Here is a 6,582-nt window from a genome sequence, read left to right as displayed (position 1 = left end):
GTTGCCAGAGACAGGAAGATAACACTGAACTACAGGGATACATAACCACAGCAAGTGCGACAAACATAAAACTCGGTGTCATATATAGAACAGTTTCACTCTTCTTTTTTTTTTTCGCCCTAGCTAGAAAAATATTCCAAACCCTTTTTCTCTGTATAATATGCCTTTTCGTACCCTCCCAAAAAATAGTTTATCAAAAAATAAACGTATTCTCAGCAAATTTTAAATTTCTCTACCCTGTACAATTTACAAATTTTTTGCATAGTTTTCGGACAAAATACAACAGATAATGATTTTGTGTCCTTCAAAGTGCATAGGAGTATATCTTTGTTCATTGAATGGGATGTTTGAGAAATCATCAGACAGTTCTCAATTTTTGATGACTTCATAACAAGAAATTTACTTTCCATAATGAAAGAATACAGTAAAACCCCTCTTAACGGACACCCCTCTTTTAAAGTCAAATGATAATTTCCCCCTATATAGTAAAACTGTTTTTCAAATCCCTGATTAACTGTCACCCCTCTTTTATGGATGAATTTTTCTGTTCCACTGGTGTCCGCAAAAGAGAGGTTTTATTGTATAACTGTTTGAATTAAATTACTACGAAAGGGATTTCTAAAACTCTAGGCGAAAACTTCAAGGGAAAACTAGACACATACAGTGCCCATTTGTTAATATGGTTGGGCAAAATCAACTATAATAACATAGGAAGCCGTGACTGAAAACGCCACCTGATGGTTGCACACAATGCTTCCTCTAGAATGTGCTGCTGTTTGTGGTGAAAATAATTCTGCACACACAATTTTTGAATTTACCATTGGTGCAAATCAGTGTTTCCCAAAGGGGCTATGAAATGGCCGGGGTAGCAGCTATAGGTTTAGTATAGGATTCTATAGGTAGGCTTGATTTGTCGGAGGCGATGAGAAATAAATTTTTTGAAAGGAAGGGATGATGGTGTAAATGAAAAATTGTCTTGTTTTGCACACAAAAAACAGGTTCACAGAGGTAAAAACAAAATTATAGGGAACAGTGTTGCATGTGGCACTGTTTGTTAGCACTCTAGATAAGATTATGGCGTCAAGACTGTCTAAGTCAGAGGTCTTCAACCTTTTTCTAGTCGTAAGCACTGCCTGCACTCATCATCAAAAGGAGGACACCCTTACAGCAAGTTTGACATGTGAATCCATAAAATCAGGATGATTTCAATCCTCGTAATTTAATTGGAATGTTAATCAAGTGCTCGTGAGCACAAAATCGGACACTAGCATCAAGCACTCTGGGTACTTCAGTCTTAATGCATCAGATTAGGGGGGCCTCACAAAAATGAGATCAGTTCAAAATTTTTGAGAGTAAGCATGTAAATTTGCCAAGTAGAGCTTCAGAAAAATCATTTGGCTCGGGGGGGGGGGAGGGCCCACGATAATCTTAAGACTGCCCTACTCGCAAGCAACAGGTTGAAATGCTTGGTCTAACTGATATTGTGTAGGTCTTTTCCAGGGAAAAATTGTTGGGTTCTTAAAAAAAGGAAATGTTGCCTACATTTTTTCTTGATTTGTCAAACCCTGAAGACTGAAAATCTGTTTTGAAATTTTAATGGGTCTGTGTATACAGAAGTCTGTTCTCTCATGCTGCAGCCATTTCCCTGTGTTTTCGTCTCTCTTCTACTACTTTGGATAACGTTTCAACTCTTGCTTTCCTATGTAAATACATTCTCCATCTTCCCTGTAAGTTTTTTATTATAGAGTTTTAAAATCCTTCCGGAGATCACAGGAAATAAGATATAATAAAACATGGACAAAGGAATGTCTTTAACAAAAAAATCTACATCGGTTCAAGTTCTTTCCTTGACATTCTTGCCCACAGGCTAGCATAATCAGATATGGATTATGATCTTCAAAGGGTAAAAAATTATTTTTTTCAAGGCCATATTTGTAAAAGAAACAACGAGGGAAAGAGATGAAATTATAACAGCATTTTCCATCAGGAAAACCAACTCAAACATAAATAAATAAATACATAACATTCATACAATTCACTGATTCATTTCAATATAGTTACTTGCCACAACTAGAAGCATGGGGGAGCGTTATAAATATCAAATGTGTAACAACTGCATATATATACATACATGAGAGGATAAGAAAAACATTCAAATCTACAAATATAAAATACAGAATTGCATCTACGTACTAGAAGCTCGAGAGAATTCAAATTTTTACATTCATTACAATGGGTGCACACATTAAACAGTGTAAGTATAAAGTGTTAAAAATTACTCATACAAGTCAAACAAAAGTAAGCATTGGCTCCATGGCTGGCGTATGTTACAAGCACCAAAAGTTCTACAGTAATAAAGTAAAATGATCGATTTATGAGTGAGAGTAAATCGTAGAAGCATTTAATCTTTATTTTTGTTTTAGTTCTGTTATGCAATTAGGCTTCTAATATTTAGATTTAAAAAAAATTATACATTTTGTCATGTTTTAGCACAAATATGAATACAAGATATGGTTCTGGGAAGTATTGTGTTGTGTATGGTTTTTTATTGCTTTTATTGGGTTGCTGTATTTTTGATATAGTTTAGATGTATATTCAACATCGACATATTTTATGGCCATTTTTTTTTTCGTCCGCCTCTTTGGGAATTTCGTTTGTTGCAGCCTTTGTATAAAAAAAACAAAATGAATGTCGAAGAATATGGCACATTTGGTGTAAAATAATAGTATCTCTCAACTTACTTGATCTTGTAAGTAACCTTTGTTGTGAGAAAACAGTATTTCTTAAAAATGCACCAACTTGTAAATAAATAATCAACGAAGTGCATGAAATGTTTGAGAAAAAAATGAAGAGTTCGGCAGAATAACAGTTACATTTGGCAGTCTATGTTAAATTTTTTGCAAAATCAGTTTTTGGACTAAATTCCATACATAACATTCCATACAGCTTGCATTACATGTTCTTCAAGTCGATTTCTGCAGAAACCAACGTATGCATATACACTCACTTTACACAGCTGCAATCGTGAGTTTTATAGCAAGGCTGGACGAATCCCAGGCACCAGGTCTACTGGAAAATTGGTATTGGCGCCTGAAGTTTTTAAATTTGGTTGTTAAATTGGAGTCTTAAGGGTGACAAAAAAAATTCTGATTTCAAAACGCTATATCTTTTAACATGGGAAGTTTAGGAATGTTTTCTTTGAGCAAAATGCTGTGCTTGGCCCCTAAGAAATTCAGCTGGTGCCTAAATATTTTTTTGATTTGTCAAGCCCTGTTCTATAATTGGGACAATGGTCTATGTTGTCATTGTGTTCATTGTTTTCTTCAGTTACCTTTCCAAATGGAATAACAGTCCATGTCACTTTGAAGCAAAAAAAAAACCTAATTCAGAGATAACTTACATTGTGTTGCCTCTAAAGTTTCAAAAACGACATAGGCCATTGTTTGGCCGAACCCTTCAAATATTGGATATACTGAAGTTCAGGCATTTTGAACTAGTCAAGGCTGATAGCATTGCACAATTTTATCTTATTAACAAAGCAAAATAACTATATTCACTCTCTTAAGATGCTATTTGAGGAGTCAGTCAGTTCAACCCCCCATACTCTACACAACTCTGAAGAGGTTTAAAAAAACACACACACACACAGTAAAAAATACAAGTGTTTTGCAAGATGAGCAAAAATTTTAAGCAAATTTTGACTCAATTAATGAGCAAAAAGTTTAGAATTTTTGTAACAGATTTGGTTAAAGAATATATTTCTTTTTTTACAATATGAGTAGAACATGAACCAAAGACTCCTAGATGAGCTCTATAACTTTGCATATTTACCTTATCCGTCAAGTGTCATGTGATGACAACTAACCAACAGTTTGCTTTCTCTCCCTACAAGCAAGGACACATTCAACAAGTTCACGAGATGAGCTTAAGCATTTTTCTCTAGGCTATTTTTATTATTTCAATGAAATAATAATAAATAAAATACTGTATGCATGCGTAAGTATTAATTAAAACCTTCAATAGTTTGAGGGCCCTTGTTTGATCTTGGCCCACACCTTACGATGTTACTGACCGTGGGAGTCTCATCCATGGTACAAGTCCTGAAAGAACGTCTCACCCTTCTTGTTGGGTGTTAGTGCACAAGGGGAAATGACAAAAACCCACATTCTTTATAATGCAGTGTTTCTCAACATGTTTCATCACATGCCCCTCTCCAGATGGCAGCTCTACAATTACAAGCATTACACAGAAACAAACTTTACATCAGGTTCACTACACGTACATTCCAACATGCACCAATTCATTACAAGTGCTGCAGAGGAATGCGAACGAGGTGCATGTGTGGTTTAGTAGTAGCCCATGACTCCTTTTGGACAATATTTTCTTTTTGTGACCCCGTCTCTTATCCAGGGCCTTCATACCAGATCAAAACCTTTTTTTCAAATTCAATTTAATCAACACTAATTAGGTGATGAACAAAAATTTTATAGATAAAATCGATCTCTGGAACCCTGGACCAGGCATGGATCCAGCAGGTAGGTGATCACTTTCAAGAGCCAAATTAATGTGGAAAACATGTAAACACATAACATGTAAAAAATATGGGGGAAGATTTGAGAACCTACAATCTACACTTACGACACATCATGGCCATAAATAGTTTTTTATAATGACCTACCAGGGGCGAGTCTTGGTCCCTACACATTATCCTTGGCTCCACGCCTACCCTGGGCTGGAGTTCAGTGAGCTTTCTTCTGGTGGGAGGGGGGGGGGGCGGGTATGCCCGGGACCATGATAATACCCTAGGTCTCTGGCAAAGTGATATGTCACATACAGTAAAACCTTGATAAGTCGTCACCTCATGTTATCAAAAAATTATGACGGCTTAAGGAGTGCCGCCAGTTTTAATGTGCAATCTTGTGAAAATCGGATAAATTTAAAGTAATATGACATTTATTAAAGTATGAATCAAAATAAAAATATCAATAAAATTTATAGATTGCAAAAGAAAAAATAGCAATTTTTTACCTTTTTGATCCCTTATTACTTAACTTATTGGGGTAAAATGTACTGTACACTTTGATTTATACTAGTAATTTTTAATTTAGACTAACAGAACAACTGTTTGAATAACGAGCTTTTCTTCATAACAGAACTCTCTATTGCGCATTAATTTTACATATACATCAAATTTAATTTTAATGTTTGAATTCTTCATCAGTAGTTCATGATGCAACTACAAAGTAAACTCCAACACTTTTGACTTGGTGGAGGGGCCCTGGGCAGGGAAAAGTAAACAGAAGACCTCAACTTCTGAAAGAATGTCTGATTTTTTTCAACAAAGATATTTTGTTTAAATTTGAAGCCCTAAATTAGTAGAGCCCATGCAGGAATGAGATCTAGCTTGAACAGTCCCTGACGTTTCAAAAACCTTAATCGGCAAATGAACTTTCCCAGTGTATCTTTCGTTGCTTAAACTGTTCCATTTGGGTATATAGGATTTTATGGTGACTTTTAAGCATATGGCAATGCTGTTAACAAGCTCTTCTTTTAATGGGAGCCATAAAACTAGTCTGTTCCTTTTTCTCAAACTTTTTCATAGTGACAAGTTAATCGAAATTAGCGACGAGTAAACTAGGGTTTAATAATATTGTCGTCTATAAAAGCTGGAAGGGCCTGAAGAAAAATTATGACTTAACCAGAGTTAATGAGGTTTTACTGTATTTAACTGAAAGTAGCAGTACAAATACAAATACAACGCCACAACAGGCAAATTGCCCAACGAGGTGGCTGACTTAAGAACATCATGGATCCCCGAGCCATTTTTTGGAGGCCCTACCTACTACTGCTACACCACACATGCACCCAGCCCACATCTTTCACCTTAGAATATCCCAGGATCGAAAAGGGGGAATCACTGCTCCAATGTATCATTTCAAAAATTCTTGATCCTTCATTATGAAATAAGTAAAAATACAATGCTTGAAAATGAATCAACTTACACTATGTCTCTGAAAAGAGTTGTGGCTGGCATGAGGGAGATAGTTGTGGAACGATTCATCAACATGGTTTAAACTATAATCACAATTTTTGGATGGGAGGTCGATGGGTTGGATAAAAACCTGAATTTAACCAATTCTTGTTGATTTCCTATCCAAAAATTGTAACCATAGTGTAAACCATGTTGGTGAATATAACGCCTTTAGTTTCTATTATTTCTTTTGGAAAAGTTTGATTCAATATACGACTGTTTTGGATTACGAGCACATTCATGGAATGAACTATACTTTAAACAGAGGTTCCAATGTAGTTTTATTACTATTCTTTCAACTGAGAATTTGCCGCCCCTTGCAAGTTATTTTTTGTGTGCATGTGCCTGAATACAGCAGTGGCGGTATGACAACTGATAAATATTGGTTTTGATATTTTTGAATGTGGCATGAATTGACTGGCCTTCATCATTTTGTTTAGATAAATAATTTCTTTATTATAATTTATAATAAAGATAATTTCGGGTACAAAATCTTCATGATCTGAGTGACTTCTAGGAACAGATTATTTTTCATAGGGCAAGGTACAACT

Source organism: Pholcus phalangioides, unplaced genomic scaffold (assembly GCF_987345545.1).
Source record: "Pholcus phalangioides strain wild (caught in Gottingen) unplaced genomic scaffold, Ppha-v1.0 ptg000037l_1, whole genome shotgun sequence".
Classification (NCBI taxonomy): Eukaryota; Metazoa; Arthropoda; class Arachnida; order Araneae; family Pholcidae; genus Pholcus; species Pholcus phalangioides.
The sequence above is the reverse complement of the archived record's forward strand: the minus strand, read 5'-3'. Positions refer to the sequence as shown.